The sequence below is a fragment of the Xyrauchen texanus genome, chromosome 23 (genome assembly GCF_025860055.1).
Source record: "Xyrauchen texanus isolate HMW12.3.18 chromosome 23, RBS_HiC_50CHRs, whole genome shotgun sequence".
Taxonomy (NCBI): domain Eukaryota; kingdom Metazoa; phylum Chordata; class Actinopteri; order Cypriniformes; family Catostomidae; genus Xyrauchen; species Xyrauchen texanus.
In genome coordinates, this window is record NC_068298.1 from 20,270,595 (window position 1) to 20,297,183 (window position 26,589).

The 26,589-nt window shown below is 37.5% G+C and overlaps 1 pseudogene; it reads left to right on the top strand.

The window, feature by feature from the left end:
- LOC127617269 (glycine receptor subunit beta-like) overlaps positions 1–19,246 on the top strand; it is a 42,449-nt pseudogene extending 23,203 nt beyond the window's left edge.
- The last annotated feature ends 7,343 nt before the right edge of the window (positions 19,247–26,589 follow it).

The window sequence follows — 26,589 nt, forward strand, 5'->3', positions numbered from 1 at the left end:
ATCAATCTCATCAGACTGCTTTATTTTTACATGGTGCTGGGCGTGCATTCACGAGCACCGCCATGTTGAGATCATTTGACCAGGCATGTATTACTCGAATTGTAACCGTAAATGAGTGCAGTAACTAAACACGTTTTGTTGTGCATGATGCTAAATCTAAACCACAAGGTGTCAGAACAACATAAAAAAAAATACCAAGTGCAATTTTAATATAGTTTTATTTTTGTCGTTGACTGTTGTTATACCCACTCTTTGGTCCCTTCAGGCAGCTGTCATCAGAGGACCTGGCACGGGTTCCAGCAAATTCTACCAGTAACATACTTAACAGGCTTTTGATCACCTATGACCCTAGAATCCGGCCCAACTTCAAAGGTCAGTGCTTAACTACTGCTATGTGCCATCATTTGATGGTCTTTGCATACATTTATAGTGGCATGCTATATGTATTCAGATAATTATGAACAAGACTCATTATGTTGGCTTGAAAAAGCTGTCATTGTACACCCACCCAGAATACTCCAGAAAAACTTAAAGAATATTCAGGGTTCAATACAAGTCAAGCTCAGTCGACAGCATTTGTGGCATTATGTTGATTACTGGAAAATAAAATTTTGACCTACAGTTGAAGTCAGAAGTTTACATACACCTTAGCCAAATACATTAAAACTCAGTTTTTCACAATTCCTGAAATTTAATAATAGAAAACATTCCCTGTTTTAGGATTACTACTTTATTATAAGAATGTGAAATGTCAGAATAATAGTAGAGAGAATTATTTATTTCAGCTTTTATTTCTTTCATCATATACCCAGTGTGTCAGAAGTTTACCCACACTTTGTTAGTATTGTAAGCACTGGCTTTAAATTGTTTAACTTTGGTCAAATGTTCTGTGCAGCCTTCCACAAGCTTCTCACAATAAGTTGCTTGAATTTTGGTCCATTCCTTCAGACAGAACTGGTAACTGAGTCAGGTTTGTAGGCCTCCTTGCTCGCACAGGCTTTTTCAGTTTTTCAGCCCACAAATTGTCTATCAGATTGAGGTCAGGGCTTTGTGAAGGCCACTCCAATACCTTGACTTTGTTGTCTGTAAGCCATTTTGCCACAACTTTGGAGGTATGCTTTGAGTCATTGTCCATTTGGAAGACCAATTTGTGACTGAGCATTAATTTCATGGCTGATGTCTTTAGATGTTACTTCAATATATCCACATGATTTTCCTTCCTCATGATGCCATCTATTTTGTGAAATGCACCAGTCCCTCCTGCAGCAAAGCACCCCACAACATGATGCTGCCACCCCCATGCTTCACGGTTGGGATGGTGTTCTTTGGCTTTTTAAGCCTCACCCTTTTTCCTCCAAACATAATGATGGTTATTATGGCCAAAAAGGTTTTTTGTTTCATCAGAGCAGAAGAAAATTCTCCAAAAGTAATATATTTGTCCCCGTGTGCACTTGCAAACTGTTGCCTGGCTTTTTTATGGCGGATTTGGAGCAATGGCTTCTTTCTTGCTGAGCAGCCTTTCAGGTTATGTCGATATAGGACTCGTTTTACTGTGGATATAGATACTTGTCTACCTGTATCCTCCAGCATGTTCACAAGATCCCTTGCTGTTCTGGGATTGATTTGCACTTTTTGCACCAAACTATGTTCATCTCTAGAATGCGTCTTCTTCCTGAGCAGTGTGATGGCTGTATGGTCCCATGGTATTTATACTTGCGTAGTATTGTTTGTACAGATGAATGTGGTACCTTCAGGCATTTGGAAATTGCTCCCAAGGATGAACCAGACATGTGGAGGTTCACAATTGTTTTTTTCTGAGGTCTTTGCTGATTTCTTTTGATTTTCCCATGATGTCAAGCAAAGAGGTTATAAGAAGGCTTATAACCTTCAAACTTTCAAAACTAAAATTCTCTCTAGTATTCCACAACTACAAGGCTTATAGGCTTTTTTAGCATTCAAAGTTGGTCTTGAAAAACATTGTTAAAAATAAATGTGTTCCTATGTTGTTTCACTTTACTGGTACGGTCTCTGTTGTTTTTCACTTGTTACTATTTTTTAGTTTTGTTTTTGCATGCCTACTCATCAATTACTGTATTTATTTAAAGATCAATTATGAATAACTATGAAGCATGTTTTATTGTATGTATACACATTGTGGTAGATAAGTAATATCAGTTTATGTAACCATTTTCATCATTTCCAGATATAATGAAGCAAGTTGTAAAAGTGAAAACCTTTATCGCTTCCCTGCTTGCTGGAATTCAATGTAAATGTAGATTTGTGGGGCCTTGATGTGGTCTGAGTGTTTAGAGCTCACTGTATGATTCAATGTTATTGCTCCCTATAGCCAGCCAGCTGCTCTTGATATCTGGCTAAGATGAAAGCTCCTGGCAGTCATTAAATTCAACGTTATAATCTTGGGAATAGGAATAGCCGTGGAGTAGTTTGACATTTTTTTCCTTTAATGCCATGCTTTCCAAACTGTGTATATGTGTATAAACCAAATAGTTAAAGTTACCCATAATCGTCTGTGAGAAAGTTCACTATTAAAAATGTTAGCAGTAGTACGCTTAGATCACAGTCTTGTGGTACGTCTTGTTTGATAGATGTAATAGCCTGAATGCGTTTATTTATTTAGTTATTATTCTTTTTTTAGGTGTTCCTGTTGAGGACCGTGTGAACATATTCATCAACAGCTTTGGGTCCATCCAAGAGACCACTATGGTATTCCACATTACTTTTACCTTTTCATACATATCCTATACATGCTTAAATTCGGTGTTAAATTAACTGCAAAAGTAGAACTATCAAACACTTAAATATTCATCTATTTTTGCCATGTTTTATCCAAAAATAGCACCCTATGTTCCTAAACATTACCTTATCAATAAATTAAATTAATTTTTTTCTCTACATCTGCCTGCTTTCATAACTGCAATTTTTATGACACTGTAAATGCCAATGATTCATTTAAGATCAAGGTCTGAGCAAGTCCTCTTCAATCAATCAACCAGTTCCCTTTTAATGTCACTGTAGAACAAAATGTGTCCACTTTCAGAATGTTAATATGTTCATCAAAGTAAGCCGTACATAAATCAGTCAAAAAGTGACATTTGTCAATTATGAATTATTCCCTTTTTTTGACCAAACAACTTTTTGAAAGATGTGCTTATGTGCTCCAGAATTACATCATGCATTTCCCTTTCCTTTCAATTTTCTTTTTTTTTTACTTTTGTTTGTGAAATATTAAATGTCATTGAGCTACAATTACCATTTTGATTTAATCAATGACTCCAATATCAGTCTCATTCATTTTGTTTCATAATTGTTTTAACAGGAACACATTTCACAGAACAATTTGAGTTTTAGAGGACTTTTGAAAATGTCAGATAGCTCCCACCAGACAGACGATTGGATTCATAACTATGTGCTTTATTTTGTGCCTGACGTGTTTACTTAATGCTCCACCGGGGAGAAGAATCAACTCCAGAACCCACTGTCTTGTGTCTGGCTCTTTACGAGTAGTGACAACCATAAACAACCCATCATGCCAAAGTGTCTCAGATCACCTCTACTGAAAACATTTCCCCTGGAAACAGATCACAGGGCCATGTTTTTTGCTCACTATTGCATGGTGTCTTCGGTTGAAACCGCTTTTTCAAAAAATTGCATTACAAAGGGCTTTAATAAATCTAGAAAGGAGGCGCCATTTAGTTGTGTTGCATCACCTAAGGAGCCAGCACACCATTCCTGCTGTGGTTAGCCTAAATGTGTACCTGCACAGGTGGCAAAAGACAAATACAAAATGGCTATTCACAACCTCACCAGAGACCTTACTTAGAACTAGGGCACATTGCCTACTGTGGTAGTTGGAGAGCTTATTGCACCTATCTGCACTTTGTTAAAGAAACAGTCCAGAAATGAAAATTATGATTCACTCAGTATTTTCTCATTCAATCGTTTTTGCACACAATGAAAGCTAATGGTGAATGTGGCTTACATTTTGCTTAGCATCTTGTAACCGTTTGTGGAAAGGAGAATGCTGGGGCCGGCTTTACAAAACATGTAAACATTTATTGTTTCACTTTTCAGTCGCACACAATAACACACTGCTTCACACTACTTTATGCATTTTAGCTTCACTACACATAAACTCTGTTGGAGTTTCAGTCCAACAGTACACACAGTTAGCTTTGTGCATCTCTCTCTCTCTCATCTGTCACTGTATCCTCTCCTTAAATACTCCCACCGCCCCTCACCTCACTCTGCCTAGACACCGCTTGTCCCCACCCTGCTTGCCTCACATCTCATTATGTGTTACATGGAAGACAAAAAGTCATATGGGTTTGGAAAAACATGAGGCTGAGTACTGTGCATAATGACAAATTTGTCATTTTTGGGTGAAGCATTCCTTTAAACGTTGGCCAGGAGAGTCCAACAGATCAACACTTGTAAACATGACAAAATGCCATGCATGGTGTTTGATTGTGTGTGTGTGTGTGTGTGTGTGTGTGTGTGTGTAATACATCCTGAATTTTCCAGGTTTAAAGCTTGACTGAAAAACAGGACATACTAAGTGAATCATACATTCACCCATATACCAAAAAAAAACAGCTTCACTTGGCTCTGTAGCGCAGCTGGAGTGTGGGCATTTTATTTGGCATGTCATCTGTCTTCACAGTATCAGTGCTAGCAAAACAAGCTTCACTAGAAAATGCCACTTCAAAGCCTTGTGCTCACGCAAGCCAGCAGAGAATCTGGGACCAATCTGACTTAAAGCCTGTGTTTTCCCCAGTGTAGGTGCTCAGATATAGCGTGAGCCCTCATTTCAGGCCATCACCGGCACCCACCACACATCTCTTGAATAGTTGGAAATGTAAATAGGAGCAGCTCCAAGCTCCACAGCTGCACGACTTCAATACCAGCCATTATTGGAGCCCTGATACTTCAGAGATGAGCATTTTTTAAAACATCACACAGAGGTCGTGAGAAATGCTGGTTGCCATGGTGATGCCTAAGGCACCTGGGCTCCTCTGTCAGCCTAAAGGACTAATGTGCTGTTTTGTGTCCAAGTCAGGGCTTCTCACAATTCCTGTCATCTAACACAAAGACAGGTGTCATCCCCCATCTCCCACCCACAGCAAGCTTTCAGCTTTTATGTGTCACAAAAAAGATAGATTTTCAAGAAATATCTCAAGCAGAGGTTGTCTATTATTTTTTTTTATTCAATTCAATGTATGGCACACAATGTGAATAATTTAAAGGGGAAATTTCAAGAATGAAAGCTGCATTTATTTGCTGTCTGCTTTGTTTTAGCACCCGAACGCTATTTGCACAGCGCAATTCCTGATCCATCTGGTCAGTTCTGAGCCCTCTGTTGTAGAGGATGCAGCAGAATACCACTATCTACCACACTTTATTAAGAGTTCACGACAGTGATCCAGGCACATGAATTAGATGTCTGCACATGCATTTATTTGAAGCCTGAACTCTGCCCATACCTAAGATAATGTGTCCCGACTCAACCCGACCCAAGCGGTACAATCAAATTTTAAGCCTTAACCTGACCTGAACCTGAAATCTCTAATTTCTTCTCCAAACAAGATTTTTTTTTCAATAGGCTGTATTTTATTGAAGCATCATAGGCAACATTTATTACAGGATACTATAAGTAAACATACACAGTTTTAACAAGGCCAGGTGGCCCCTCACCACACCAGAGCAAAAGGGAAATAATATTGGCTAACTGTTTATCAAGCACTGAAACTTTGCTCGAGGAAGAACTACTTAAAATCATGTGCGAAATCATGATATTATGTAGATCTATGTCTTTGTTTATATCTTTGTCTTTATTTGTCTAGAGTATATGTTTCTACGTTTATTTTAGTAATTAAATAAAAAAAGAAAGAAATCATGTGTAACAGTCATATTAAGCCCTCTTTGTAACCTGAACATTAACTACTCTAAAAAGGCTAACAGCAGCGCAACGAATGAAAAAAAGATGTCTCGAGATGCGTTTTTAAAAAATGTATTCTTTTTTAACTTTAAGCGGAGTCAAAAAAATGTGGCGGTCCTGCATGAGATGTTTAAAAAACAGTGAGACACGGCTCAACGGTCAAAGACGTCAAGCATGTGTTTACATAGACAAACAATTGAAAAACAGACACAAGCAAAAACACATTCAGTGTGAACAACCCCTAACTTGTCTTTAAATACAAACCCGAACTTGAACCTGAAGTCTTCTTGAAAAATTGACAAAAGCCTGATGGTTTGTCAGGTCTCATTGGGCTTGGGTCATGTAGTAGACATCTAACCTGTATCGACTCTTTAAAATGCAGATAGTCTGCTCATCTATATTCTCCTCCTGAATCTAAAATGGGCTCTTCCATCATTTTATTATTATTTATTGAATTGCTACTGCCATTATCAAAAGAAATTGTACTGTACATAAACATTTCTTTAAAAAAAAAAAAACAGTTTAACACTTACATAAAGTGCGTTAATTACACCAGGCAAATACCTCTAACTTTTGTAAATAATGAGCAATGTATAATATGTCTAATTTACATTAAAAGAAGCCATGTTACTTAATTTAAATATTCATAGTGTAGCACATTTGAGCAGATTTTGCACCTGGTTAAACTGGATTGCAGATGGTAAATTAATAAGTTGCATATTTTTGTGTTGAAATACCTTGCATCAAAGTGGTTTAACTGTTAAGTGAATTTACCCCTAGATGTTTAGATGTAGTTTAACAGATTGTATTTTTTTTGTATAGGACTATCGTGTAAACATCTTCTTGAGACAGCGCTGGAATGACCCCAGACTCCGACTTCCTCAGGACTTCAAGTCCGACTCGCTCACCGGTGACCCAAAGATGTTCAAATGCCTGTGGAAACCAGATCTTTTTTTCGCCAACGAAAAGAGTGCAAACTTTCACGATGTTACACAGGAGAACATAATGCTCTTTATCTTCAGAAACGGAGACGTCCTCATCAGCAGGAGGTGAACGTTAATGCTCTCTTCCAGCAAAGCACCCAACCTCTGTCTTTCTAGATGGTGACAAATGGGTTTAGTTGCTGATAACTCCTACTCGCATTATTTACTGCAGCAATAAAAAAATAAAAAAAGCAAATGCAAGAGTTTATCAAATGTCAAGGCCTTGTGCTTGTGATTTTAAAGTGGAACAAATTACCATGTAGTCATTTAATCCAAGGGTGTTTAACATGCATAACAAAAGTGTTCTTTATTTTATACAGGAATATTGTATAAAATTCCATTCCATTAATATTAGTCTCTTAAAAGTCTATAATATCAAAATTGCAAGAACTACCGGTACACTCTGAGCTATGGCTTCATGTTTGAATGACAGCCAACACATTCGTTGGCTTCTGAATGCTTTTAATAAACCTCAGGGGACTTAAAGTGATCTGAGAATTGGAGATCTGATACATATGTTGAGCCTAAGATTTCTCCTCACCTCTGACACCCAAATTACATCTGCCATTTGATCCCATGTGAAAGTTCAGTCCCTTAGCAGTGGTGGACACCTCTCTCATTATCTTTCCAGTGCTTTATCTGCAAATCCAAGAGTCTTTTACTAGTCAATGCTGTAGATGCTATGGAGTTCCAAGCTATATAAAATTTGTGATGTGGAAATACTATTTTAATCTGCACCTTTCCTGATTTAGCAAACACTTATCAACATGGAGAGATTTACTGAATTTAAAGAGTTATTTATGAAGTTAAACATTTCCATACTGTAGGTCTTCACGCTTCATGTGAATTGTTTTTGGTCACTGTGCCAGATGTTCATTGGACCTGGTCCAGTTTAGGTTTGAGATAAAATCATGGGCGCTGAGCCATTTCAGTCTGGTTGGGAAGTGACTTTAGGAGCATCATGTTGTATTCTGTTATGTCTGGGGAAAATGTATTTCCATAGTGTTTTTCCATGCCACCCGGATAACAGCATGAGCTGGGTGGTCTTCCGTGAGCCCTCTCTCACTTTTGGCATTGTCCCAGGATGCCTTGCTCTGTCTCAGGGTATCTGTGTGTGGCAGGAGATTAGTGTCTTATTGAGAGACCCTCAAAAAGAAAAGAACGTGTTTATTTCATATTATAACTCCCTGGAACAAATTCAACATTTACTCCCCCACAGACATAGTATAACCCACCTCCAATACATACACTTTACATTTTAGGCCTTATTCAACTTCTTTCCTACAAGAAATGGACACATTAGGTGAAAAAATTGTGGTGATCTTAGAACTTTTACATTTTAAAGTTTAGATGGCTTTTTTTTTTTTTTTTTTTTAAGTTGAATTCATCTACTCAGGAATCTATGTCTTACAACCTTCCATAATTGTAACAATTAGCTATTGCTATTAAAAGGAATTTTCTGGGATCAATACAACTTAAGCTCAAATTAAGGTTTCATTGAGGCACTTATACAATGGAAGTAAATGGGGCCAATTTGTTGAGCCTATAAATTTATAAAATAACTTGCATTCGTTCTTCTGTTAAAACTTGAGTATTATTTGAGCTGTAAATTTGTTTAAATTAGAGTATATGATCATAGAAAAGCTGCATTAAGATGCATTATTTGTGTTCCTGAAAATGTTGTTATGACTTAAGAATAATATGTAACCCTAAGAAAGTACAATAATCGAGTAAATCTTTTGTTATTTTTTCAGCATTATTTACTTGATCTATAAATATATTTTTTATAGTGTTACTTTACCCCTCTTTTTCCCTTTACTCTCATAATAAGATGCAACACAATGTTTATTTTCAACTTCTCTGGTTCTCTTTGGTATTCATTTTCATTTTGTGTATCTTTGTATACCCCGCTGAATGTCCTGCCTGACCCATATAATCTTATATCCTAACCAATGTCTCTCTCTCTTTCAGAAAATTTGTATAATGCACCATAAAGATACACTCTAAACAAAAACAGAACTTAGAGGGGAGCAGCCTTTTCCTCTAACCTCTCCCAGGCCTACTAAAATATCTTGGTACAGTACTTCAGTTGCTTGCCCACACTCTCAAGTGCTGTGTGGCCTCGCTGGTGTCAAAAGTAGCTCTTTGTTGCATTTGCTTGTCAGATTATAGGAGAAACCCAAAAAGCTTTCATGTGTTAATGGGGTTTAAAATAAATATGCTGTGGTGTGCACACTGTGCACAAAAATTGAACTGCATGAAGAATTTATCCCACTGTTGGCAGAGATTAAATTTGAATTTGCTTTCAAGTGATGGAACTTCAAAGACAATAAAATAGTCGTAGCAAAAATCCTTGCAGTGTCGCAGAGTATATTTGGAGATTCATGCACATTAAAAGTCTCATTGTGCAACTTACTGCAAGATATTATTTTCTTATTTTCAGATAATCATTCGATACATATCTTATCAATGCATAATAGAGTGTGCCGGTCATCCAAACGCAATGTAAAATCTCTCATGCATAATTATTTACTTGCCAGCAACTCATTAATCTGAATTATTATATGGTTAGCATATGTCTTTGTTATCTCTCTTCTAAGGTTGTCTGTGACCCTGTCTTGTCCACTGGACCTGACCCTCTTCCCCATGGACACCCAGCGATGCAAAATGCAGCTTGAGAGCTGTACGTGAATATGAATACAACCATGTCAAAATATATGGATATGAAAAATGAAAACAAGGATAAATGCTTTAAAAAGACTGTAAAGGGATTCAGTTACTATGGATACCGATATTAGCTTTAGCTAACTAAGCTACTGTATAACAACTCCTACTTTTGTTATTTGTAATGCTATTTGGTGTCAAATCTTAGTTATTCAGCATAAGTGTGTGTGTGTGTGTGTGTGTGTTTCTTACATTTTGAAGAACTCATAAGTTTTTAGTTAAATTGGTTTACTACAACAATTTAATTAAAATCGAAAAATGCCAAAAGGTTTCTTTGAGGATTCAGTTGATGGCTAATTGTTGGATCAATATCAAAATAATAGAAGTCAATGGAAAATCCTCATAATGATAGGAATACAGTACCAACATGTGTATATTTTTGGATTGTGTGTCTGTAGTTGGCTACACCACAGATGACCAGTTCATGTGGCAGTCAGGGGACCCTGTACACATGGATGAAATTGCTCTGCCACAGTTTGATATTAAACAAGAGGACATTGAATATGGCAACTGCACAAAGTACTATGCAGGGACAGGTAAAAGCGCTTCATTTTCTATTAATGACACTAAGTGGATGTGTGGACGAGCTCCCTGCTTCATCTTGTTAAGGAGGTTGAATCTATTAGGTGGTCATCAGAGGCTTTCTAATGTGTTTATACAGTGGGGTAATATACAGCCCGCTAGTGAAAATGGTTCTATTTTGCATTTTTCAAAGTTAACAGTTCTTTTCAGTACAAATTATACTCTCGGCATATCAGTATGAGTGAAAGATGTCATTAAAAAATGAACATGAATTTCAGAATCTCTTAGTATTTGGGATACACCCTTTTGCTTTAACTGAATAGTTCACTCAATAATGAAAATGTTCTCATCATTGCTCACATTCATGCCATCCCAGATGTGTGACTTTCTTCTGCAGAACAAAAACGAAGATTTTAGCAGAATATGTCAGCTCTTTAGGTCCATACAATGCAAGTTAATGGTGACCAGAAATTTGAAGCTTCAAAAAGCACATAAAGACAGCATAAAATTAATCCATACAACTCCAGTGGTTAAATCCATGTCTTCAGAAGTGATATGATAGGTGTGGGAAACATATCAATGTAAATATTTAAGTCCTTTTTTAACTATAAATCTCCACTTCACTTTTAATTCCACATTCTTCTTATGTTTTTTGGCAATTCACATTTTTCATGCATATTGCCACCTAATGGTCGGGGCTGGTAAAAGGTGGACAGTTATAGTAAATAAAGGACTTAAATACTGATTTAATATGAACCATCTATCATATCTCTTTTGAAGACATGTATTAAACCACTGGAGTTGTATGGGTTACTTTGATTCACTTGCATTGAATACACCTACAGAGCTGAGAAAATCATCAGAAATCTTCATTTGAGAAAAAAGATCTAGAATGGCATGAGGGTGAGTAAATGCTGACATAATTTTCATGTTTTGGTGAACTATCCCTTTAATTACAGCAAAATCTGATGATCCATTAATTTGAACTTGAAATATCCATTAACATGGTCAAAAGTTGCATATTTTATTAGTTATTTTGAAAGATTACTGAACATTTAAATATGTCTATTTATTTCCTATTAATATTTTTTATTAATTCAAATAGTTGACAAAGAAAAGCAAAACAAATATACATTGAATCAACTCCCTCTACTACCCCTCCCCCTCCCCTATCACATAATTACTGGGTTCAGCCATATGCTCGAGGCAACATTTAAATAAATGTCAAATGAAACACTCTGGACACTTTTGTCCATACCGAGTGCAAATGCGAGATAACTGGGTGTAACTTAACTTCTCCGATTAGTTTGATAGAAAGGCTTTGCAATGGCGAAATAGGGGCAAGAACTTCCTGTTCAATACAAAACCAGGGAGGGGCTCTCTCAGGTGGAAGAGACCAATGAGCCAAATATCTGAGACCGAATGCGTAATAATAAAACAAAATCTTGGCTAGGCCTAGCCCACCTTTGTCAATCGGCCTATGTAACTTATTGAAATGTAATCTGGGATGGTTACATTACAAATGAAGGAATTCACTATGCTATCAATTTGCTTGAAATTAGATAGGGGGACATCAGCAGAGAGAGATTGTAGCAGGTAGTTACATTTTGGAATACAATTAATTTTAACAACATTAACCTTCCCAATCATAGATAAATGTAATGAAGCCCACCTGTCCACATCACTCGAAAAATGTATTAAGGGGTCAAATTGAACTCTAACTAAATCAGACAAATTTGCTGGGAATAAAATGCCCAAATACTTAATGCCCTGTTTGGGCCACTGGAAGACACCCGGCTGAAAAGCCATCGCTGAGCAGTACGCTGTCAGTGCCAAAGCTTTGGATTTAGGTTTAGGTGTCTACTTAATCCATCCAATAAAATTATTTCCTAACCCATATATTTCCAAAAATCTTAAAAAGATAATCACATTCAACCATATCAAATGCCTTTTCAGCATGAGATGGCAGCTACCGGAGTCTGATCATTCGCCACTGACTACAAGATATTGATGAAATGCCTAATGTTACAAGAAGAGTTATGGCCCTGAATAAACCCCACCTGATCTATATGTATAAGAGATGTCAGAACTTTACTTAATCGGTTAGCCAGAATTTTTGACAATATTTTTACGTCTAGCTGGATCAGGGAAATTGGACTGTAAATATTTCTATTCATTATTTACATTTTTTAAGTTAATTTTTTTTCTTATTTACAGGTTTAACTTAGACTTTGAATCCCACATTTTCAACTCTTTTGAACTCTGCCGAATGTGTCATTTTAAATGTTTTTTTTTTTTTTATTGAACTGTTTTATGTTAGGTTACTACACGTGTGTGGAGGTGATCTTTACTCTGAGGAGGCAGGTGGGCTTCTACATGATGGGTGTGTACGCTCCCACCTTGCTCATCGTTGTACTCTCCTGGCTCTCCTTTTGGATCAACCCTGATGCCAGTGCTGCTCGTGTTCCTCTGGGTAGTTTTTCCAATCACCAGTCCTACCACAAGTATCAGCACTTCATCACACCTCTGCATGAAAACCTGTACCCTCATACCTGACCCAAATCCCGCTTTTCACCAATATAACATCCAGCAGTGAACTGAGTCTTTTTAATTCTACTGACTTCACAACAGTCCAGAAGGCTATGGATGATCACTTTTATCCCCTAAAGTATATGATGAAATCTATTGCTTCATTTCATCAATTGTAATGCATGTCCAGGACATTTCCATCATGATATTTCCTCAGTCTCGCCTGTAGCCTAAAGGCACTCTTTCAATATGTGAACTGCAGAGGTCAGTGAGAGAAGATTATATGAGAAACCACGTGAGATGCAGTGAAACGTGACAATTGTGTTTCTTAAGCTCACCAATTAAACACTGATATTGTTGAGATAGGCAAGCATATCGTCAATGCTATTTCATGGGTCGGAACTGCATTAAAAAAATATCTGCAAAGCCACTGCATTTATTTTGTTACAATAGAATTTTTCTGCAATTCCATTGGTGACACCAACACCACCATTTTTCTGCCCACATTGTATACTGTCCTCTGTCAGTCGCAGTATAAAGAGCTACACTACCTATGGTTACATCAGGTGTCATCAAATGCCATGGTCTCAGACTCATGCCATTTCAGGTCAGTCATTTAAAGCAGTTTTACACTGCTTATTTTGGTGTGTGTGTGAGTGAGTGAGTGTGAGTGAGTGAGAGTGAGAGTGAGTGAGTGAGTGAGTGAGTGAGTGAGTGAGTGAGTGAGTGAGTGAGTGAGTGAGTGAGTGAGTGATATGAAATGATTGCTCATAATAACCAGGAAATCTCAAATAGTATTTTGCGGTGTCTTTTAAAGGCTAAATATAAACAGAGATTAAATAGATACTTCACACAATAATTGCAATTTTGTCATCATTTACTCACCATTCATGTTGTTCCTAATCAAAATACCTTTCATCTGTGAAACACCAAAGGAGATGTTTCTTTCCTTTTTGGGGTCCTCATGCTGGATGGAATTTTATTTATTATTGTTCAAATACTGTTATTCTCATTTATCATCTTTAGAAACAGTGTTTCAGATCAATGTTTAAGCTTATCTCTCCTCAGCCATTTAATTTAATGAGCTCTCTCTCTCTCTCTCTCTCTCTCTCTCTCTCTGTCTCTCTCTCTCTCTCTCTGCAGGGATCCTGTCAGTGCTCTCTCTCTCTCTTCTGAGTGCACATCTCTGGCCTCTGAACTGCCTAAAGTTTGGCCATTTATGTAAAGGCCATTGACATCTGGCTGATTGCCTGCCTGCTCTTTGGCTTTGCCACTCAACTCAAGCTGCTAAACAGCCCTAAACTCTTGGAGGTGGAGAGGGCAAAGATTGCCAGCAAGGAGAATGCGGAGGGAAAGACCCCTGCTAAGAACACCGTCAATGGCATGGGAAACACCCCGATACATGTCAGTACACTCCAGGTCAGGCACAACACGCTAACTGTGTTTTTAAATCTAGCATGATTCTGGAGAATTAAGTGAATCAAAGATGTCTAAATAGATTTGGATATATATAAAATGATTTATCATAGCACCATAAGTAAATATGAACTAATTTTACTGAACATATGTCATATGATCTTATTTGGATGGCACTGATGATCTCCTAATGAAAAGTACAATGGTAGAGTTTTTTTTTTTTGTCATGGCACCATGGTAAAACCAAGTTTGTTTGATTTTGGGAATGAAGCATAGTATTCTTTAAAATATGGTTTTATTTGGTACATTAATATGATAATCATTCATTTAATTAAAGTACCATGCTATTACATCTGATAACATCACTTTACCATGGTACCGCAACAGTATATTTTAGTATGGTCATTTTCATTTATTTTCAGCACTTATTTTATCTAATTAATACATTTACACATTCTTAAATCTAAAATACAGTCTTGACACAATCTAGATACACTCATTCTAACAATGTGATTTCCTTTGATTACATAGTATGTATAGATAGACATAATATGCATCAAATAAGGATAGATACATATTATGTTTAAATGGGAGATGTTATCTTCACACAGTAGATCATAGTTTTTAGTCAGTTTTAGTGCATTGTTCAGCTGTTCTTCTCTGTAGTTATAAAATCTAAAACCATGCACAGCAAAAGTGTAGGTGTGATGATATCTAATACATAGTTCTTCAGGTTGTTTAGAAAACAGACAGCTTTAGCAACAATTGGAAGTGATGCTTAGTGCCAGGGATAGTCTGACAGACAGGATAAATGGGCTGAATAATGTGTTCTGCTGAAGTCTATTATAAGCTTTAAATTGGCCCCAGAGGGAGGCATAAGGATGCAGTGGATTTTCAAGCTTTGTCACACAGTTGCTCTCAGACTGCACCATCGACAGCTTCCAGAAGAATATCTGAACCTAAATTATCCCACATATTCTTTGCACAACACCTGACAGTTACTGACCCCAAGAAAATCTCATTCATTGCATTGATTTGGAGCAGTTTGGATGTGTCCTGAAGCGCATTCTGTTTTGATGTATTTCCTATTTAAAAATGAAGTTAGCTTTACTTCTGTCACAGCTATAAACCATGATTACCGTCTTGTTAGTAGGTTTGGTAGTTGATACTAACATGTCCATTAACTTTTTTTAATCAACCTTGAGATTTTAGTTTAAAACATATACAGGTAAAGTGTATATCTTAGGCCCCGTAGCTGGTCATCATTTCTTTTAAGTTTTGATTTTAAATGGTCCTTAATAATTAAAAATAATAAAATAAAATATTCCATTTAGTCTACTCAATTAATATTAGGTCATAAGAGCTGCATATATAATAAGTATGCAAGAATTAAAAAATGCTGTTAAAAATATTTGAGATGTAGTTTCCTAAATGATTTAATGTCATTTACCCAGTTGCAGGTCATAATGAGGGAGTGAGATTCTCAAATTGAGGCTCCAAGGTTACATCTTACCTCATATACAATTCCTGTCATACGTGAAAGACTGTTTTGTATCTGTGTGCATGTGCACTCACACATATTAGTCAAGATGCCAAGCTGTTTGAAGGTTTGTGTGTTGTGTGCCCATGGGGAAGTATTGCAGTTCAGCCCTGTGTGGCTTCTGACCCATCCACACATCTAGAACTAATGCAACAGACAGATCTGAGTAACACCATCAGACATCACTCTTCTCCGTTAGTCAGAGAGAAAGAGAGAGGAGCAAGCAGACAGGGCTGTGTCAAATCAGATGGCAACTAAAGTGGCAGAATGCTCTACCGGTACTTTTCTATCTGTAGATATTTTTGGGTGATTAAAACAACGGTTATACAAGTAGACAACCTTAGAAAGAGCTTTTGGCAACTTGCTGGTTAATGAGTCATGTGGTAGTGTTTAGTACTTTAATGCTTATCTTGGGTCTTAAGTGACCGGGGACATAATTCCACCATTTACTTCATCATTTGGAGTAATGCCTCCACCTACAGTATATAGCATTTCTCAACCTTTCTCTTATGAATAGTGTAACAATAAAAAACATTCTAATTGTTTAAACTCATGCATCCCAGTTCTGAAGACTCTGTGCTCTCTGTAAAGGTTTAAACTTTCAGCGTATGGAGAAATTTGGGTGATTATCGTGAAACACCACGCTGCTAAATACACACTACATGAAAAGAGTCAAATCTGGAAAATTGTGGGAATATTGAACTCCCAATGAACTTCAAGTTTGTCAGATGCATTAGAGAAAAAACGGACCCAAGTAACATAAAACCGATAATGTCCACAAAAAGCGACGTACCTCAATTCAGCGGACAGAAATGTACAGTTAAAATTCGTCTGGTTGTGACAACTGATGACAGTACTGCTAAGAGGGCCTTTTATATGTTAATGACTGGCAATTGTGAGTTAAAGGTGTTAGGTGATTGCTGTATTTTCAGAGCACAGGGGAAGGCAAATACATTTTGTACATTTGAACATTTGGCTTATTGTAGCCTACAGCAAACTACATTACTGTACAGAAAAATATGCTAAAATAAACACCCTGAATGTAAAAATGGTTATCCAAACTGTGGTGATATTATACTCAATAATAACTTCATTTTATTTGACTTTATATTTTTGACAACATTACAGAAAAAAACCTATGATTAATAAAAAAAAGTTTATTATTATACTTTTTTTGGGGGGTACTAAAGATTGAATGCAAACAATTGAATCTGTCCAATTAGTGGAGTGGTGGTGGCATAGTGGCTAAAACATAGGGCTGTTAATCAGAAAGTTGCTGGTTCGAACCCCACGGCCACCACCATTGTGCCCTTGAGCAAGGCACTTAACTCCAGGTTGTTCCGGGGGGATTGTCCCTGTAATAATTGCACTGTAAGTCGCTTTGGATTAAAGCGTCTGCCAAATGCATAAATGTAAATGTAAATTAAAGAGTTACTGTACAGTACAGTAGCAAACTAAAATTAAGAATTTAATAAAATAAGAAAAACATAACAAAATTATGTAATAAAAGCAGACAAATTGTTTCATTTAAAAAATCCAAAATTATAAAAGTTTGTTGTTAAAATATACCAATCAGCCACAACATTAAAACCACCTCCCTAATATTGTGTAGGTTCCCCACGTGCCGCCAAAACAGCGCCAACCCTAATTTTGTCACAACAGTTTTACAGAACGGTTATCTGAGTTACCGTAGACTTTATCAGTTAAAACCAGTCTAGCCACTCTCTCATCAACAAGGCATTTCCATACGCAGAACTGCCACGCACAGGATATTTTTTGTTTTTGACAGCATTCTGAGTAAATTCTAGAGACTGTTGTGTGTGAAAATCCCAGGAGTTATAGAAATACTCAAACCAGCGTGTCTGGCACCAGCAAACAGCCATGTGGTTAACTAATTAGCCAATCATGTGGCAGCAGTGTAGTGCATAGAATCAAGCAGATACGAGCTTCAGTTAATGTTCACATCAACCATTTGAATGGGGAATATTTGTGATCTCAGTGATTTGAACCGTGGAATGACTCTTGGTGCCAGATGGGCTGGTTTGAGTATTTCTGTAACTGCTGATCTCCTGGAATTTTCATGCACAACAGTCTCTAGAATTTACTCAGAATGGTGCCAAAAACAAAAAACATCCAGTAAGTGGCAGTTCTGCAGACAGAATTGCCTTGTTTCTAGATAGATATTTGTGTTTACCCTTCACTAAACTTGGTGTATTTAAATTAATAATAATAATAATAAATAAATAAAACATAGACTCAAAATTGTAAAAGTACTGCATATTGGGTTCATATAAAATACGGTGCAAATTATTCTTATTATTAAAGATATCTAAATATGACCACTTGTCCTGTTCTATTCTGATGCAAGGTAGATATCTACTGTATCGTCACACAACTTATTTTCTTCTCCTGGTGTTCCATGCAACATTGGCTCTATCCTGCTAAGGATTCAGAAGGATAATAATTGCCTATTCTTGTACTCTCTTGCCCAGCAGCTCAGAGTGTCAAGAGATTTGGAGAGGATGGTGAATGCTAGAAAAATAAGGTTTTGGATTCCTAGCTCGAATTCTTGATCATGTCTGATGGGTATAACAATGCAGAAAGGCTCAAGCTGCAAACCATTGTTTGTTCATTTGCTCATTTTACAAATTAAAATACATAAGTGTTAAATCAATGTATCAGGAAATGCCAGATGTTTTTGAGTCTGTTTATTTGTCTCTCATCATCTGTCTCTTTCTGTTTCTCTTTATCTCTCTCAGGTAACAGAGACAAGGTGCAAAAAGGTATGCACCTCCAAGTCAGATTTGCGCTCCAATGATTTCAGCATTGTTGGTTCTCTCCCACGGGAATTTGAACTCTCAAACTTTGACTGCTACGGCAAATCCATTGAAGTCGGCAATGATTTCGGCAAATCACAAGCCAAGAGCAACAAGAAACCAGCACCTCCTAAACCTGTCATCCCCTCAGCAGCCAAACGCATTGATCTGTATGCCCGTGCACTCTTCCCTTTCTCCTTCCTTTTCTTTAATGTAATTTAATGGTCTGTGTATTTGTGATTGTGTAAAATGTTTATATTCTTGAACTAACCTTTCCCTCCTTCATCTTGTCTTTGTCCCTACAATTTGTACTGTACCTCAGGCATCAAGTATTACAGTTTCATAACCACTGATGAACAGTTTACAGATAGAAACTATGGGAAAAAACACAGTTTTGCCAAACAAATGCAATTGTTTTTAAGGAAAGGGCAAAAACATGAACATTGCTCAATAAGATTTGTTTATTTTTAGCTATGATATTTAACTTATTCACAAAGCTAAAAGTGTAATTATTATCTTGCATGTGGAAATTGAATATATGTATATTAATAAATTGTATTTAAAATATATAAAATATTATTTTTTAACTTACAGATTAGCTATTAAGATAGTGATCCATTTGTACTGACAAACACTGCCATAAGACTTCTGAAGATGTTCCTATAACAATCATGTGTACAATTACAAGCAAGTGTACAAAGCAGAGTAAACCTAACATGTACTTGTGAAAACAACCATAAATAAATGGCCAAATGGCTCTGCTGACCTCATGTCCTAGTGCCTTCGGATCACTTTATCTCCTCTATCCTTCAAGCTCCTTAAACTCATTGTATCCTCAACAGTTGACCGATAACCATTTTTGATGATTTGTCTGATGTTTAAGATCTTATCTCTTAGTGGTTGATAGCCACCAAACATACCCATCAGCCTTAAATGTTCCAAGGTAGTTTTGTTAGATAATGCCTTTAGATTCTTAAAGGTGAAGTGTGTAATTTTTGCGATGTTAAACTACTTTCTCATGACTTAGTATTAACTGCCTAGTAGTCATTTGGAGGTTGATTTGTCTGAAAAGTGTAAAAATTGTGACTGTGGTGCTACCAAAACATAGCTCTGTTTCTTTAAGCATCCTGACCATCCCGGACACCTGCTTAAAAACAGTCAGTATATACATTTGAAGTCAGAAGTTTACCTGCACTTCTGCCAAATACATTTAAACACAGTTTTTAACAATTCCTGACATTTAATCGTAGAAAATATTCCCTGTCATAGGTCAGTTAGGATCACTACTTTATTTTAAGAATGTGAAATGTCAGAATAATAGTAGAGAGAATTATTTATTTCATCTTTTATTTCTTTCATCACATTCCCAGTGGGTCAGAGTTTTACACACTCTTTGTTAGTATTTGGTAGCATTGCCTTTAAATTGTTTAACTTTGGTCAAATGTTTTGGGCAGGATTCTCACAATAAGTTGCTGGAATTTTGTCCCATTCCTCCAGACAGAACTGGCGTAACGGAGTCAGGTCTCCTTGCTTGCACATGCACTAAGTTAACTGTGACTTTTAACAGCTTTGAAAATTCCAGAAAATGATGACAAGCCCACAAATTTTCCATCTGATTGAGGTCAGGGCTTTGTGATGGCCACTCTAATACCTTGTTGTCCTTAAGCCATTTTGCCACAACTTTGAACCTATGTTTGGGGGTAATTGTCCATTTGGAAGACCAATTTGCGATCGAGCTTCAAATTCTTCGCTGATGTCTTGAGATACTGCTTCAATATATCCACAAAATTTTTCTTCATCACGATGCCATCTATTTTTGTGAACTGCGCCAGTCCCTCCTGCAGCAAAGCACCCTCACAACATGATGCTGCCACACCCATGCTTCACGATTGGGATGGTGTTCTTCTGCTTGCAAGCCTCACCCTTTTTCCTCCAAACATAATGATGGTCATTATTCCCAAACAGTATAATTTTTGTTTCATTAGACAAGACCAAACAGTTTTATGGCGTTTTGGTGGTTTCGGTTTTTCCTTGCAGAGCAGTCTTTCAGGTTGTCAATATAGGACTTGTTTTACTGTGGATATATGTCTATTTCCTCCAGCATCTTCACAAGGTCCTTTGCTGTTGTTCTAGAATTTATTGGCCCTTTTCACACCAAATTACGTTCATCTCTAGGATACAGAATGCGTCTCCGTCCTGAGCGGTATGATGGCTGCGTGGTCCCATGGTGTTTATACTTGCGTACTATTGTTTTTACAGATGAACATGGTACCTTCAGGCATTTGGAAATTGCTCCCAAAGATGAACCAGAGTCCACAATTTCTTTTCTGAGTTCTTGGCTGATTTCTTTAGACTTTCCCATAATGTCAAGCAAAGATGCACTGAGTTTGAAGGTACACCTCTAATTAGCCAATCAGGAGCTAATTGGCTAATTGCCTAAAGGCTTGTCATACTTTTCTGGAATTTTCCAAGCTGTTAAAAGTCACAGTTAATTTAGTGTATGTAAACTTCTGAGCCACTGGAATTGTGATATAGTCAATTAAAAGTGAAACAATCTGTCTGTAAACAATTGTTAGAAAAATGACTTGTGTCATGCACAAAGTAGATGTCCTAAACGACTTGCCAAAACTATAGTTTGCTAATATGAACACTGTGGAGTGGTAAAAAAAAAAAGAGTTTTAATGACTTCAACCTAAGCGTATGTAAACTTCTGACTTCAACTGTATATTATGTCATTATTGTGATTATGAAAAAATATTATTAATATATATTATGATAAACAGTATTATATCATCGAGACTGCTAGGTGAAAGCCATCAGTATCTTTGCAAATATAATGGCTGTTAATTGTTACATGTGCTACTGACCTGGCATGTAGCATGAGACATAAGACACACAGCACAGCTGTCCTGGAGTCCAAGCCCAATATTCATAATAATGTGAAATATGCCTGCAGATTGACCTACGGTGTCTTTTCCACTAATCAGAATATGAAATATCTCTGGAATGTAATGAAGCGTGCTAAATGAAGAATGCCCTACCCCTCCCTGCCACATTCACACAAGCATGCAGTCCATGCCAATAAACTTAATAGGAACCTGGAATTCTTCATTTAAAAAAGTAGGGCCAAAGAACAATGCCTGCAAAGACTGACCACTTTTTAAAAAATTTCCATTTACCTTTTTTTTTTTTTTTTTTTTTTGTTATCTTTGTGGTATACACAGTGTTGCAGAGCATGTGCCAAATGATTAGTTAGTTGCTATGGCAACAGACACTGAGACAGCTACTGTGTGAGTTTGCTGATATATTTCCCAGTCTCACAGGGTTGTCTCGAACCAGGTCTGCTTTAGCAACCTTTTAAGCAGTCATGTGAGAATCAGACATGTGGAGGAAATCTTTTCATTTAGTACATTCCTTATGAAACATCATAAGAAAATATCTAAAAACGTTCTTCTGGATATGTTCTTGACTTGGCCATTATGTACTTTTAGTACTATATTTTGACTTTGCCTACTCCTTAAAGTTGATTAAAACAGCAAACGTTAAAAAAAAAGAAGAAAAATAAAAGAGTTAAGATGCACTTTAGAGCCCTCTAGGGGGTTCTTCTTACTAACTCACTCACTAAAGAACAGAACCTTAAAGGGATAGTTCATAAAAATCTAAATTCTGTTATCATTTACTCACCATTATGTTGTTCCAATCCACAAAAATTTTATTTTTTGCTTGGAACACAAAAATAGATATTAAGCTGAATGTTCACTTTCATTGCATTTTCTTGTCCATACAATAAAAGTGAATGGTGACTGAGGGGTACATTTGGCAACAGAATTAGACAGAATCAGCTCCATGGTAGAACGAAGATCAAATGGGTTTGAAACACTTGGATGAGTAAAAGATGACAGATGTTCATTGTGGGTCAACTGTCTCTTTAAAATCATGACAAATACCTTGTCACAGTATTACTGTAGAAGTATGAACCACTTATAGCAAAATTAGGAGATTCATATATTTAATTTGATGAACTACTTTCTGCCAAATTACTGAAATGTCTACTGTTCCCAAGCCACAATCATAAGTCTCAGTTATTAGTCCGGTTGCTTTGTGTATTTCTTTCCTCAAAGCATTCTGCAGTGAAATCCACCTCCATAGCCATTTGACTAATTACTATGGTAGTGCTGCTGCCTTTGTGTAACTAGACAGGCCAACGTGGATGTGTGTTCAGCCTTTGAATATATAGAAGTCAGTTTGATAAGAGTTAAGAAACGCTATTGATATGTTTCTACTCAGACAATTCAATAATATATAGATAGCCTTTATTGATCCCAGAGGGGAAATTCAATGTAGGAGAGTGACAACTCAGCTGATGTCTAAAATGGTAAAACAACTTCAAAAAATGAGACTCAACTTCAATAGTCTCAAAGGTTTTAAACATATTTTTAGCAACTCACTTCGTCTTGAAAAGCCACTTCTGTGTTTGAGTTTGACACCACTCTGCATGTTTCCTTGCCCACACACTTTTCCTCCATGATTGCTGTCTCACACACTGTTTCAAGCAGTTAGTCTGATCCCTCCTGCTCATCTGTCCTCCCACCCCACTGGTCAGTTCACTCTGTAACCTATATCACACAGACTGCTGCCTAATGCAACCTGAACAAACACTGTGGTGAGATGTGGGGGTGGGGTGACAGCTTTCTCTTCCATGCAATTTCCACACAACGGACACTGCCCTTTATTATATTATGATGCTTAGTGACAAATATTTAGCTGATCATAACATTGGCAGTGTCATTATAAAATAAATGGGCAATATTCAGCCAAAGATATTGCTCTCTAAGTCATAAGAGATGGCATGGTGAAATTAGACAGTGAAAGAGTGTTCTCGCTGCAAAGTGTCATTGCGTGAGTTGAGTGTGAAGGGCTATTTATGAATAGATTATGATAAAGTTGAATCTAATCTAATCTAAACTAATGATAAGGTTGCTTAGACAGTCTGTTAAACTGGACAGTGTTTTGATATGGAATGTGTGTGCACGATATAGCGGGTGCATAAATTCCAGTTTTGGTGATTTAGGATGGATAAACAGGAAGATAAGCACTCTTTTGGTCCCCTATTTTTTCTCTCTTTGTCTTTTTCTTTCTCCCCGCTCCCTAGCTGTATGAAGCATGGGTGACATTGCTGATTACTGCCCCACTGTCCTGTCACCATGGATTAGAGCAGCTACAGTCTACAGTGCAGATATATAGAGGGAGGAGGTACATATTGAGGAGGCTCAATTTTACTGAACATTTATATTTCATGTTTTTTTATTATATATCAACTCTGTTGATCTTTACAAAAGTACAATTATTAATAACTTACAATACACTACAATACTGTAACAGGTTCTTTGTTGGTCAAAAAAAAGGAGGAAGCAGGAGCCGGTTTCCACGATAACCTTGAGTCAGATTTTAATTATCAGTGACAGAAAACGCTTTTCAGCTTACACAAAACAAAAGGGTTGACTTCTCAGCTTATACAAATAAAGATCCTCTTTTCAGCATATATAAAACACTCAGGTAACAGACACGCAGTCTCTCGTGTGCCCCTCTCGCTCTCTCTCTCTCATCTGGCTGTTTTTATCTCCCGTCTCTCACTGCAAACACAGAAACAGTAATTACCAGCAAACTCCTTGCCACTTCCTCTCTCCCCAGATGGGCGTTATAACAAGCCCTCGCCTCCACATACCCCTAATGCCCGTCTCATACCCGTCCACTGGACCAGGTATGGAGCTCCCTTTTTAGTGAGATCAGTCAGTGGGCTGGTGATGTCCGAATAATTAGGCACAAGCATTCGATATTAGCCAGCTGTGGATTTATGAATTTGGGGACACACCTGCCCATATCCCAAGTGGAACCCTGGACACCGTACCTCCACCTTTCCTATTGCGCACTTCTTTGAGTTTGCTGTGAGGTCTGCTCATCGCAGCGACCTCCAAATGGCCACCAGAATCTGCATGTGCCACTGCCAGTCATTACTGTAAATAATGATATCATCCAAATAAGCAGCGGCATACGCAGCATGTGGTCTGAAACGTAGCCGGGGCCCCAAACAAACCAAACAAACCAAACAAACGGGACATTGGCGTTAAGGGGATCTGTCAATAACCCTTTATTAAAACCCTTTGTTAAATTTAATAAAAGCGAGCCGTGTCCAACCGATCAAGCAGTTCATCAATACGAGGCACTGGATACACTAGTGTTGGGTTCAAGTCCACCTTTGTTGAGTCCGAGTCAAGTCTGAGTCTTTAAACAATCGAGTCAGAGTTGAGTCAGAGTCCAAAAGGGGCCGAGTCTGACTCAAGACTGAGTCCATAACAGACCGAGTCCAAGTCGAGTCCGAATGAATCTGTTCAAGAATCTGAATTGAAATTGTAACCATAAACTCATCATCAATATTTGAAGCTTATTTTAACATCCACAACTAAGAAAAACTATTTGTCAATATAAATGCAAAACAAAATAAAATATTATTAGTATCCTGCTCAACAAATTTCAAATTGGTTTCAGAATAAAAGCATATGCTTTAGGTCTATGAAGAGAAAACTGTCCATCAACACCATTCGTATTGCGTTCTGTTGACATTTAAATTATTTGTTGCTCTCCCCTCCACTCAAACATAAACCAAAGAACGTGAAAGCATTAGTCATTACAACCAGAGTTAATATTATTTCAAATTTTTGTGAAATACATTTAATGTAATTAATTAAATACATTTAATAAATGGGAATATTAAAACATTTAATAATGCCCATAAAATTAAATACAACAACATGCATAAAAACAGAAAAGATCAGATACCATTAAAAACATATTTAAATACTACAGTACTACGAAAATGGCGGCCGAAATGGGCTTCCTCAGAAGGGTGGCGGGCTTCTCCCTTAGAGATAGGGTGAGGAGTTCAGTCATTCGTGAGGAGCTCAGAGTAGAGCCGCTGTTCCTTTGCGTCGAAAGGAGTCAGTTGAGGTGGTTTGGGCATCTGGTAAGGATGCCCCCTGGGCGCCTCCCTAGGGAGGTGTTTCAGTGACGTCCAGCTAGGAGGAGGCCTCTGGGAAGACCCAGAACTAGGTGGAGAGACCACACTTGCCTGGGAACGCCTCAGGGTCCCCCAGTCAGAGCTCGTTAATGTGGCTTGGGATAGGGAAGTTTGGGGCCCCCTGCTGGAGCTGCTGCCCCCGCAACCCGACTTCGGATAAACAATTGAAGATGGATGGATGGAGTACTATACTTTTACTCCTGCTGTGTCCAGGTGTAGCCTACTTCCCTAAAGTCAAGATCAAACTCATCTTGGGCTGCCGTTTCGTTCTTTTTACATTTGATTTAGTATGGATAATAGGTGAATAGAGACTTCTCCCCTCACTTGTGTTCTTCATTGTATTTTCTGACTTTTTTGCCATTGAAACGCAAAAGACAGCTTTACATGTAACACAGAGATTGCGCTACAAACATTTTCCCTCTCTGGAACTACTGTCGCCAAGGATACAAGACCACATCTCTCCATGGTTTTAGTAGGTTTAGGTTGTAAATTTGACAAGCCACGCCCCTATCCGTATGCACTACCTCATAGATGACTTCCCCAACTCGCCTGTTATATCCTGTGATATTCACCCCAGTGTGTGGATTTTTGCTCTCAGGTCAAGAAAGTACTGGATTTCATTTTTTCTCCTTGAAGGTCCCTCCTCCCAATTTTGCTTTATGATGTCTAACACACCATGGGGCTTCTGCCAATATAACAATTAAAAAAACAGGGAAAACCCCATGGAGGCATGCAGGACCTCTCGCAGTGCAAATAACAGGGGTTCGAGCCACTTATCCCAATTTCAAGCATTTTCGTGCATGAACTTACGAATCATATTTTTTATGGTCTTATTAAATTGTTTGACCAAGTCATCTGTTTGTAGATGTACATGCTTGTCCAAATTGATTTAATACTCAATCATGTGTACAGCTCGCATAGTGTACATGACATGAAAGTAGCGCCCTGATCAGTGAGGATTTCTTTCGGAATTCCCACTCTGGAAATTATTATAAAGAGTGCCTCTGCAACACTACATGCTGAGATGT